The following is a 13,703-nucleotide window of genomic DNA, read 5'->3' as shown; positions in this document are numbered from 1 at the left end:
GGGTTTTGGATCCGATAACCCGTTAACAGCCCCGACCAATGGGGATTTTCCACGTGTAAAATCATCATTGGCTGGAGGAGACACGTGTCAGGTCCGCGTTGGCACAGGTGTCACTCATCCAATGGGCGAGACGCGCCTATGATATGTTGACACGTGGACCGGCCCATCAAGTTTAATTGGGCCGGCCCAACTAAAGGCCCACAAGTTTTTGCGGACCATAATGGGCCGGCCCAGCTAAAGGCCCACAAGATTTTGCGGACCATAATGGGCCGGCCTAGCTAAAGGCCAACGAGATTTTGCGGGTCATAATGGGCCGGCCCTGGTAAAGGCCCACAAGATTTTGCGGGCCATAATGGGCCGGCCCAGCTAAAGGCCCACAAGATTTTCGTGTGCCATAATGGGCCGGCCCAGGTAAAGGCCCACAAGATTCTTGCGGATCATAATGGGCCGGCCCAACTAAAGGCCCATGAAATTTCACCGACATTAATGGGTCGGCCTAGCTGTAGGCCCATAATATTTTGAGGACCCTAGTAGGCCGGCCCATTAACTGGCTGCCATGTTTTGGGCCAAATGCCGGCCCATATTTGATCTGGTCCATTAATGGCCTGCCACGCTCCGGGCGTAAAAGTGGCCCATATGAGATCCAGCCCATTATAAGCCTACCACGTTCTGGGCAAATTACGACCCAGACTAGGTCTGGCCCTTTAAGAGGCTTTGGGCTCAATTATGGCCCATATCAAATTCGGCCCGTCAACTGGACATTATACTTTGGGGCCCACTTGCTAAAGGCCCACTTAGTAATTCGGCCTGATATTAGTTTTGGCCTGTTAAGGGCCCATTTAACATTTCGGCCCTATATTAATTTCGGCCTGTTAAAAGCCCGTCATATAGTTGGACCTAACTAAGGCCCGATTTGCATCCGGCCTACTCGCAGCTGATATCTGATTGGGCCAAACAAGGACCGAGACAATTTTGGCCTGTTAAAAGCCCGTGATTTGGTTCGCAGAATCATGGGCCGGGGTTCATTTCGGGCTGCTGCCGACCCGTGAGCTGTTCGGCATGTTTCAGGCCCAACCTACATCGTGATTGCATGACGGCCCGATTATATACCGTAATTTTACGGTTTGGCCGGTTTACTGCAAAGACAGGATATATATACAGTAAAATAACTGCAACATCGTGAATAAGAAAAAACCTAGACTATACAATAAAGAAATTACGGCATATTACATCCACTGGGCATCAAAGTTCGCCACTATGTTAATAAAGCACAAGCAGATAGCAGATTACATACACTGGGCATCAAAGATCGCCACCAGTGCAAATGAACATGCCGACAAAATAATATACAAAACTGACAGCACTTCAATAGAGTTCAAGAAAGGTTAGCCCTGCTGGGGAGCTGCAGCGCAAGCATCTGAGCAAGATGATGAGACTGCGCTTGTTCAACACTTATATCTTCCTTACTCTGAAAGATAAACAAGCAGACAGATGATAGGTTTTGCATGTAAAAGTATCAGTGCTGACAATTCATCACATTTCTTACTGTTGAATAAAGTGACACAGTTTAAAATTGCATTAACACAATATGGTATTGTTTAGGTCAAGACATGGCAGGAAATGACATTGTGAAGGAGTTGGCAGCTTCACGACAACACTGGATTACATATCAAGAACTCATAAGTATCAATGGTTAGTGTGTTGTCAATTTATACCATTTCAGATTGGCAAATAAAGAGACAGTTTAAATAATAGTAGAATGATATGACATTGTTCATAGTTAAGACATTGCAGAATATGACATTGTGCTGTAGTGGGTAGGTTCACCACACCACTGGATTACGGATGAAGAACAGAAGCATACATGCAGTGCAAAAGAAGATCACTTGCTCTGTATAGTTTAATTTACATGGTATGAAGAAGGAACTTGGTTGTACAACTGAAAACTTTAATTGAGAAAGGACAAACTTTTCTTTATGAACTACATAATAAACTTTAAATAAGCAATTTGATGCAAACACCAAAAATAAACAGCTGTTGCAGTCATGCCTAAGCAAATATATACAACAAAGTTTGAAGGCTTGAGATGGACAAACTTACATTATTGGTGAAGACAGGCTCTATAAAGGCCTTGTCCATGCTGATGGGGGGGGGCAATTCAAAAATTTTACCACATAATCTTCTTCAAAAGCATTGCCTTTATTCTACATTTTGTTAAGAGTAAATATAGATGTGATAATATACGAAAAAATGGAGAATATTTAAGATAAGATGAAGAGTGATGCTACATAACCAAGTAGCTATAAATGTAAGTGTAGCGATACAGGCAAAAGGTACATCCAAGAGCAATGCACAGCTAAACTTCTTCAGTACCAACCTTATGGTAAGAGTAAATATAGATCTGATGTGTAGAAAATGGAGGGCAAAGGAAAATAAGCTGTAGAGTGATGGTACATGAACAACTACTTGTCATTATAAGTACACTGATAAAGGACATCATGTACTTACAAGAACAATGCAGAGCTAAAAAACATTGGCATTGGATATATTCTACACTAATGTAACCATTCATACAGATCAGATAATTTGGAGCGAACAATTGATAAGCAAGCTATCATGCATACCGCTATCACATAATGACCAGGTATGTATGCAAGTACAGTGGTACATGACAACAGGTACTAACAAGAGCAAAGCAGCAGGAAACATATTTGCGATATCCTGTCATTCTTTTCAAACCAGAATTCTTCTTCGAGAAGATTTCCTTCAAAAAAGATCCATAAGGCACTTGCGGAAAAGTAGAAGTTCAAATTGTCATATGATTTCATAGACAGTACCTCATCCTGGGAACGAGACCAGTGCATAACAAGGTTTTTCCATTCAATGTCTTCTAAATTTAGCACATGAGACTTCACCGGAAATTCGTTTATAGACTTGCCATCAAAGTGTGATTTCCTCAGGTAACACCGATACTGCTGCAATGCTTCCTTGAAAAGCACAAGCAAGCTTTGCTCGTCATGACTATCCAGATTGACCCTCGCCTAGTTACAACAATGTAATGTAAATCATTGATGTGTTCAATCAGCAAAAAACAAGAAAATAATAACCATGAATAATAGCACTTACACGTAAGTTGGACAGGAAGATCTGAAAATGGTGTTTGTCTTCACTATAATCTTCCCATGATGGGAATATATGCACGTAGTCCCTAACAACATTGAAAGCATTGTCTTTTAAACAGGGAATAAATGGAACGGGGTTCCAATCTGCAGGAATTGGCCGTCTCTGCAGTTGGGATAGGTCTTCGGCCGGTGGACTTGCTGTACCTTTTGCTGGAGTGGGATTTTTCTGTGGTACAGCTGGTGGTATGGCAAATGAAATCGGTATACCTTTTGCTGGAGTGCAGGTCCTGTGTGGTGGGGCTAGTTGTGTGGCCAGTGAAGTATGGGTACAGTCTGCTGGAGTCGGTCCTATGTTTTTTGTCACTGGTTGTACAGCCAATATAAGTGGGGTGCTATCTGATTTCTCCGGCACCACCATGTTTTTCAAGGACTTTGCTGGTGCTCCTTCAGGTTCGGCAATCACCCTCTTCCTTTATGATGTCTGATGCACAAGAACATCATTTGAGTGAAAAAACATGGTATGATGACAGATGGAATATGTATTGATAATGGATGGGCATGGCATCTCGACATATATGATGAGTAAACGAAGCAGATGGCGGTGCAACAAAGTAGAAGAAATGCAAGACAACATATGTAAGATACCCGCAATCAATAAAACATTGCCAAATCAGAACAGGCACCTTGATGGGTGAACAGGACAGGCCATCTACCTTTGACTCCTCGAGGTTAGAATAGTCATTAGGATCATATTCTGAACAAGAATCAATAGGTGGGGAGTGTATGAGTTTTATTGCATCCAGAATGGCACTCAATGCCTTGGTGCCAATTTTGTAAGTCACTGCAGTGTTTAGCTTCAAGAGTGGACTGCTGCTAGTGCGACACAAAGCAGCTACACAGATCATAGTGTAGATATAACGGGAAAACCTTAAGCATCAGAGTAAAATCAGCAAAGTGGAACTTGCTGGAATATATGTACTAGTATTGCCGGTACGGCTAGAAAGGCTTCGGATACCAGCTCTCTTCAAGTGAACGTGCGGTACTGTTAATATCAGTGTAACTCTCAAAGGCGACACAGCTCCGCGCATTTCCTTGCTATTCTTATAGGATTCAAGTGGGCAGGCCACTACAAATCCTATTCCTATGTTTACAAGATCCTACGAATCAAAGAGGCTCAAAGTGTCCATCACAACTGACCGTATAGACCTCTACACTGCAAATGTCCCTGCTCATCTTCAGTACAAGGAACATACTGTACTACTATAATACTCCCTCCGTTCCAAAATATAAGTCTTGGTAGAGATTTCTACTATCATACCCCCCACCCGCGCCCCAACTCCCACCCACGTCGAGTTTTCTTCGTTCGGCGAGGCCCCACAACCACCCGAGCCCCTTCGATCGCACCGCCGAACTCCGACGAGCTCTGAAAATCGACTGACCCAATTTTGAAATTTAGTCTACTATGATTTAACTATGTGGAATATAAAAGGGGAAACGATAAGAATTGGGAGTATAGTGTTGAGTGTGCCATGGCGGATCTGAAGGTGCAAACTGGACAAAGGCAACTTCGCAACCAAGACAAGAAATCAGACTAAAGGAGTGGCGATCTATTTTCTTGCTGCGATAAATAAGTTGAGTAGATATGAAAGAGTACTGCCTCTGGTGCGGCGCCGTGTATGCATCTGCTGAGAATTTGACGGTGCTGCGGTAGCGATGGCTGTCGGTGGCGTGGAAGCAGATCTAGGAGGGTAGACGATGGCAGCGGGGCGCAGTGGACGAGACGGTCGTAGGAGCGGCGCCGACAAGGTGGACGACGGCGGGGATGAAGCGAGAGGACGGGATGCAAGGATCCCGGTCCGAAGGCGTGGATGAGAGAGGTCGATCTCTTGTAATGGACAGCGGCGTTGGGGTATCAGCTCCGGCATGGTGGAGGAGGACGGCGGTGGATGGGGTGGCGGACGGTGGCGGACAGAGGAGGGTGGGGTGGAGAGGGTGTTTTGGCGCCCACAGTGTACGAATGGGGAAAAGGAGGTAGAGAGGAAGGGGGGAACCATGTATTCAGGGCGCGCTTGTCTCAAATGCGAGGAAATTTACAAACTTAGCCCCCGTTTCAAATTTCTACTGCATCACAGCAACATTAGTCGGTTGGGGATAGTACGGTAATCTCGCATACACCGAATATTTGCCGACGAGAGTTTGTTTTTGGCACCCACCGTGTATGGTTATGAATCGGGGAGGGAGTCGATTTCGGCCGAGGACACACTGTGTTTTGGCGCCCACCGTGTATGAATATGGGTGAGAGGCGGTTACGTCACGTTTGGGTGAAATTACAAACCTACCCCTATCGAAACCTATAGAAATCCAGCAGATAGGCTTTGCGTGGCAGGGATAGGCAGTAGTGATTTCCATCTCGCAGATTTTGGTTTCGGGCGGTTACTGCGACTTTCCCCGCTTCATTCAAACTTTGCAGAGTGCATGTTTACCGTGCCAACTCAATTCGAATCCCGTTTGTATTTTATTTTTTTCGGGCGGGATCCATTTTCAATTGGAATTACATTCTATATACATCATTTTTTATATATACTTTCAAAAGCACAACAAAGAATTCTGCTCCTTTATATGTATAATATGATTTACAAATACAACGATCTCGAAATCTTAAGGTTGAATTCGAAAAAAATTAACCAAATTATGTTCTACTAAAATGTATGGATCAGTAATATCTACATATTAAATAACATAGATGTGCGTGAATTCATATGAGTATGCATGTTTGATAGATCAATTTTGGTTCGAGTATGGATTACATGTATCATCATCTCGAATTCAAATATTTGAATCCCTTTTTTGTTCACTCCTTTCATGCCCATCTCTCTCGCATGCATGCTCCTTCAGGTAGCTATTACTCTCTTTTCTCCAGCTCACCCGCACGCTCACTTCATGTTTCTCCTATCTTCGCAAACATGGTCTCTCGACGTCTCCCTTGAGAAGTGTCACACTCTCCCTATCATTATACATTACACGATTTTCATTATCTCTCACGTCTCAACTGTTCTCTGGTACTCAGTACCTAAGCTTTCTTTTTCACTGCCACACACACAGTCTCCACTCGTCTTTCACTTTGTCTTTCTCTCTATGGGATTCTCTCACACACCCTATATGTCTCTACATATGACTCATACCACTAAAATTACTCTCTCTCTCTCTCTCTCTCTCTCTCTCTCTCCTATAGACACAACACTTGTTGCGGTCTCCTTTTCATCTCCATCCCAGACTGACATTATTCATTTGTTTACCGATCAGACAACCCCGACTACCGTCTCCTCTCTCTCTCTCACAGACACACACGCACAACTCCTGCTTCCACTCCCCTTCCCAACTACCGTCTCTCTCTCTCTCTCACAAAACTCTTGCTTTCGCACCCCGACTCGTACTTCTATCACAAACATTTATCGACTAGCTAGCCTCTAGATAGGTTTATACACCCGCACACTCGTGCTTCCACCATCGCATACATGTCTCTCTCCTTCTCCTTGTATCTATGTAGATTTTTCTTCCCTTCTTGAGACACGCCCTCTCGATTGTGCACACACGCACTATCGCCTCATTTTAAGCTGATACCTATCGCACACACACTCCTTGTGTCTTTGTCACACATGCACTTCGTCCTCCTCCACTCTCCCTCTCTCTCTCACACACATGGGCTTTTTGCAACAACTAGCAAGATGCCCATGCATTGCACGGAACATCAAAATGCATTTGTATGAGTAGTTTATCTTGTGGGGGAAAATGATGAACGAGGGAAGGCCTTATTTGCAAATGTGGAGAGGGGTGTGGGTATATTTTTTTCTAAATTGCCATAGTTTCCTTCCTATCCATCAGATATAGATCGGACGACCTATATTGCAGGATGGCAGGCACACGATCATCACCGACAATGCTTCTTATAAGAGTAAGCATAAAAAATAGAGTTGGTGATGATGGTGGGCCTGCCATCCTGCAATGTAGGTCGTCCGATTAATATCTGATGGATAGGAAGGAAAATATGGCAATTTACCCGCACTCTTCACCACATTTGCAGATAAGGCCTTCCCTCATTCATCCTTTTCACTCACAATATCTTGATGTTCCATGCAACGCACGAGCATCTTGCTAGTAAGAGTAGAAATTAGACATATACCACTTCTCAAATCTTGAAACCAACAACATTCCTCCCTTATGTCATAAAAAACGCCAAAGGAATATATTTTGAGTGAAACATAACATATTTTTAGTGATATACGTATTTCAAAACTAGACTTTTTTTCTATCAAATCGGTGAATATGTAATAATCTACTTTGATCGTGTGGCAACGCATTTGCACATTGCTAGTAGTTATTATAATTTTTTGGACACCAGACAAACGGTGGAGTACATATACGAAGAGAAGAGGCGCACGCACGCAGTCGACCTCTCGCTGTCTCGCACACATGAGTGTTACGTAAAGGCGACGTTAACAAATAAACCCTAAAACCCTAGGTGCACGATTGCTGCATTCGCGGGTACCAGGTATGTGGTGGAGCACCTTTGTAGGAATAGTCAGCTCGCGTGATAATTTGATCCGTAGGAGTTGATGGTCGGGACCACAGGTGAACGACTTGGAGCGCGGTGGCTCGCCAGTTGCCACAGATCAAGTAGCCACGTTTAAAATATCATTTTTTTAGCGGGGTTAAGAGTTCCGATTTTCAATGTGGCGTTATAAGTAGTAAGTAGTTTTTAGAATGATTGGTATGGAGCGAAAATGGAATTCATAGTACTACATACCTCCTTGGCGTATGGTTGTATGGTTTTTTTTTGCGATGGAGGTTGTATGGGTTTATGTTGCGAGATGTTGAACCTGGTAGTTCTAGGGCAAATACTATCGTTTAGGTTTAGATGCTGGTTTTCAGTAATGAAAATCGGAAGGGGAAACCCTTCTTTGATTAAAAAAACTACTACCTCCATTCTGGTTTACTAGTCCCCATCGTACTTTGGGTCAAAGTTTGTCCACGAATTTAACTTGTAAAATGTGAATGGAAAACGAGATTTTGTTATACCCAAACAAAAAGGGACTAGAGGGAGTGATTGCTCTGACACGGACGCGACCTCTCATAGCGCAAGCATTGAACCGGCGCGCCAGCCAAGAGGGCCGCACTCGTTGCAGGCCCAACTGAGCATGCCTCCTCGCCGCGTGCAACCAGCTTAAGACGGATGCCCCGCCTGCCTTCATTGAATCCGCGTGTGTGCCGGCAACACGTCCTTCCGCGAGCCGGCAGGCATTTTAGAACACAAAAAATGACTAAAATATAATTAATTTACGCATGGTCTTGACTTGTTGTGCTCGCACTGGCAGCAGGAACTAGTAGAGGTTTTTCTTTATTTATAACTCTCCTCACATTTTTTCGGCTTTGAAACGAATCATAGTTGTGGACATTATGTATGAAATGTGCAGATATCTGTGAACATGAGTTTGATGTGGAAGTTGAACTTGGAATGTCGGGCTTGTGCGTGAACTATACCATGTCCAATGCTTCGTCTGTTATTGTTTGGAAAGTAATTGATGTTATTACATGACCCAAAAAAACATTTTGTGCCACATCAGTAGATGCACGGACATCACAACAGGCATGTTGACTAGATAAACATTTGAACCTAGCTATTATGAAGGAAATTTTGTATTGACAACAGTTTTAGATAGCAGGAGACGCCTAGCCTGCTCTGCCTCTGCTAGCTTATTTCTGGCTTCTTCCATCTCTTCTTTGGCTTGGGTGAAGAGAGCATCTGATTGCTCTTTTCGCTTCTTCAGGAACTCAGCTACATTCTCAAGGGCTGCTGCACGCTTTCTTTCAGCCTTTACTAATGCCACGAGGACACGAACAGCTGACGACTCCACCTGGCTTGTGTGTAATCCAGCATCATCTAGGAATTTGCACCTTGTGTCTAATCCAGCATCATTAGGGAACTGGAACCTTGTGTGTAATCCAGCCTCATTTTGGAAACATGATCTCGAGGTTGACCATACTTCCCTCCTCGCAGGAACTGCATCCTGACATGAAGTTACTTCTTTTTTAGATCAATACTCAGAGCAACCTAGATCCATTTAGTAGAAGCCAGATAAACAGAACTCGGAGAAGTGAATTCAAAAGGAAAAAAATATTAAAACAGACTACAAGGTAAGAACACCCACTTCCTACATCAAGCTAAAAACGAAAGCATTAGGACGATTAAGACTCTTCTTATTACACGTTGAAGAACACCACGCTTAAGAGAAACAAAAACAACAACATATACACATCGAAGAACATGAGGCTACACGAAAGTTAATTGAAAGGGTGTTACTTACCAAAGCTCGTTTTACAGGTTCAGTGCAGCTCCTCTTTAACTTGCCACGCTCCTTGAAGATGTCCCGAATATCCCGTGTTTGGTCTTCATTGCTCCTCTGCATGTTCGCACTCGTGGTTTTAAAATCCCAACATGGCAAGAAAAATATACTACTAGTAATACTCGCGCATCTTGTGGGCAACATTAAAGCACTCGTCTGCCATGTTAGAGCATCTCCAACAGAATCGCAATGCGCGGTGCTTTAAAAAAGCATTTACAGTGTTGAGGTCGAGAAGTAGATAGAGTAGAGGATAGTTCTCAGCATAGATAGATAAAAAAAGATAATTCAACTACTTCTCGTCGTCCGACTCCTCCTCGGTGATGTCCTCCTCCGACGTATGACTGTAGGCATGAAGATACTGATTGTCGTCGGATTCCCAGGGCGACGCTGCTCCTAGCCTCATGTTGAATTGAGCGTCCGCTTTTCGCCTACGCTTGTCCTCGCGATAGGCGGCTCGCTCCGCCCTCCTCTTATCCCTCTCCGCCCTCCTTTGTGCATAGAACTCGCGCTCATTGATGATGTCCTGCGGGAAGTGTTGGCGCCACAACGCCATGGCTTCCTCGTCCATCTCGGCGGTGCCGAGACAGTGCTCCCGCATCCGGTTGTCGCGACGATCTTCATCGGTGCTAAGCCGCGGCAGAGGCGCGAGCTCCTGCGCCCGCTCCCGCGTCGGCACGTTGGGGAAGTTCAATGTTCTATGAGGCCACCGGAGGCGCCACGCCGCCACATCATACGCGCGGGCAGCCTCGTTGGCGGTGTCGAAATTGTCGAGGCCGAGGCGCATCCCGCGAAACCGGATCTCGGCGGAGAAGCCGCCAGAGGGGCGCGCGCGGACGCCGCGGTATCCCCAAGTTTCTCGGCGACGCGGCGGCATGGTGGAGCGGCGGTGGCGAGGTGAAAATGAACACTAAGATAGCGGTGGCAAGGCATAGAGCGGTGGGAGGGCGTTGGATTTTATAAAGCGCGCTGGACGCCGCGCGCCAAAACTAGCGCACGCCGGGTCGCTTTTTCCCCCGCGCGTGCGATCCTTTCCCAATGTCTCTGCTATCTCTACTCTCTTCTCTACTGTTATATTTATTTTATATTTAATATTTAATATTTATCTCTACTTCCTTTACTGTCTACTTTTTTTCTCTATACTTTTTTTTCTTGCAATATAGGCCGTCCAATTTATATCTGACAGATAGGAAGGAAACAAATGGGAATTTTGCAAAAAGATACCCATACCCCTCTCCAGATTTGCAAATAAGGCCTTCCCTCGTTCATCCTTTTCTCCCACAATATAAACTACTCATACAAATGCATCTTGATGCGTGCAACGCATGGGCATCTTGCTAGTTCTAAAAACCTTTCCATCATTTGCCACACTACTGGTTGCATATGAAATACCTACCCAAGCACAGCGCGATACAGGAGCGACGCACAATTACAAGCTGATATTCTGTTAGACATTGGAGGCTATAACCAATTACTTTTACAGGAACAATAGCACCCTGGAAATTTGAAGGGTAGGTATGAACAAAATTGGAACTGCACATGTACTGCTAAGTGATTCAATACACACATTACCAATTGAGGAGGAGAACGATGGTCGCGGCGGCCTCTGTGAGTCATTGTCGGCAACGGGAGTCAGTTCATTGTCCACGACGGTGGTACTTCTGCGCTTGGCGTCGGCTTCTGGGAAGCAGATCCGAGACCATGGAAGACGATGCCGGGGAAGAGGCTCTGTGTACGACGACGACGGTGGACCGGCTCCAGTGCGGCGTACGAGGTCATCGATGAGGCAGATGTGCTGCGGTGGACGAGTGCGCCGATGTAAAGGGGAGGAGCAGGAAGGCTGCGGTGCCGTGGAGAAGTCTATTTTGCGGTGGGGATAGAAAATGGGGAGTATTCAGGTGTACTACTCTGGGTGCCGGGGTGGGGTTGGCTGGGTAGGGTGAACCTGAAGTTACGAAAACAGCCCCCTGCCAAGCGTCATCCGTAGGCCTATTCCGAAGGCTATGATGGTAACTTCCCACTGCTCGAATCAGGGTCGCGGGAGATTTTCCTGCCGACCTCAAAATTTTGTGACACTGGACTCCCCGTGTGGCGTGTTGAGTGATTCGGCTAAGAAACTAGCGAGTAGTAGTAGTAAACTCTGCATATTAGGTTTGACTGAAATCAAACTTCCTAAAGTTTGACCAAGTTTATAGAAAAGTATAAACATTTACCATAACAAATATGTGTGATGTGAAATTACATTCAATAATGAATCTAATGGTATTTATTTGTTATTGTATATGTTAATATTTTTTGTTATAAGCTTTCTGAGAGTTTACAAAACTTGACTTTGATCAATGCTAATATGCGGACTTAAATAAAAATGGAGGGAGTACACATTTGTTTTCTTAGTTTGTAGTGAACTAATCATTTGTTGAAATTGTGAAATAAATATATTAGGCTATTGACTTCGAATGTAATGGTCTATACAATTTAATAGTTACAATCATTGTCGAATCCAAAGATGTATACAAGGTCTATAGTACTTCACAACATGCTCAAACTCACATAATCCCAGTCAAATGAGAATCTAAATGCATTTCATAGTTATTACTTTGTAGGATGCAACAAAAACAACCATAACTCTACATCATCCATTGTAGAAGCAACATTTTGACATATCCCAATGTGTGAATGAAACGTGCAGAGAGAGCTTTTGAAGATGGAGCAGATAGGGCGGGAAAGATTGTATGTATGTGGACGAGAGAGTAGGAGACAAATCTAACGAGACAGAGAGAGAGAGAGAGAGAGAGAGAGAGAGAGAGAGAAAGAGAGAGGAAGAAGTTAGGTATGTGAGAAAGATGGAGACATGTAATATACGTGAGAAGCGTGTGCATCCGGATTTTGTATACGTGGAAGGAGAAGAGACAACATGTTTGATGAGAGAGCTGGAAAAACATGGACGAGAGGGGAAGGATCTCGTGGGTTGAGGGATTGACAATTTTGTGCGGGGGAGAGAGGGATTGGTAATTTTGTGCAAGAGAGAGAGAGAGAGGGTGGGGGGAGGAGTCTGTCAGCCGTCGTCACATCACCCAGCTTCCAAATGACCCCGCATTCTCTAGCACGGTGTGCACGGTCGCCGTCTTCGATTTGCTCGATGCCCTCTTTGAATATTGAGGTGTTATGCATGTTGGGGTGCAAAGAAGCACAAGCGAGAGTGGTCGCCGTATAACCTTGGACGGGGATGAATTGTGTGCTCGGGGGAGTGTGTGTGTGTGTGTGTGTGTGTTGTGTTATGTGTGTGTGTGTGTGTGTGTGATATTGAGAGAAAACAAACCTAAGGAGAGAAATGGGTATTCACAAAGAGATTGTGCGGGCCTTGAGGTGGGCAGGGGCCGGCTGAGGGTGTCAAAATGTGCGCGTTGATGCATGTGTTGCATGCGACCGTGCGAGGGATGGACGAATCGAGAGAGATGGTTGTTGTGTTACGGATGCTCCTCTCTCTCTGTCTCTCTCTGTCTCTCTCCCCCCCCCCCTCTCTCTCTCTCACACACACAAGTAAACTAGAAGACCGTTCTCTCATGTATACACAACGTATCGGCATCTGTCTATGTCTCACTCATGCATGATCATTTGCAAATTCACACCTCTCTATGTCTGTATCACACGCACACCGTCTCCACATTTCCCTTCTGCCACAACACACATATGGACACATACACACGTTCTCTCTCAGTCACACACACAAAATCAGTATTAAAAAAACTAGGGCGCACCTAAAACGTCCAAATCCAAATAAACACGAACTGGAGCTAAATTCAAATATATGGAAATATTGCAGCGTCAAGAACTTTCCCAGGAAAAAAAGTTGAGTAATATTTGAGGATTGTTTTCATACACACAAAAAGGTTCGGCAGATGTCCTTCGAGTGCGACACGGTGACACACCGTTCGATCGACCGCGCGGCCGCGGTTCACGCGCTTGCACAGGATTCCGTATCGTGGCTATGGTACTAATTAATAAAAGCGCTGCCTAAGTCTAATGTTTACGTGTACTAGTACGGTTTTCTTTTAAGTTTGACCAACCTTATATAAAACTAAAGTAAGCTCCCACACGCGCACTCATCAATATGCCGCCGCCGCCGTTGCGCATGCCGGCGCCCGCCTGCTCCGGCCAACAATTTTTTGCCCATCACCGCCGT

This window comes from Triticum dicoccoides, chromosome 6B (genome assembly GCF_002162155.2).
Source record: "Triticum dicoccoides isolate Atlit2015 ecotype Zavitan chromosome 6B, WEW_v2.0, whole genome shotgun sequence".
Lineage (NCBI taxonomy): Eukaryota > Viridiplantae > Streptophyta > Magnoliopsida > Poales > Poaceae > Triticum > Triticum dicoccoides.
Note: the sequence above shows the minus strand (reverse complement) of the source record.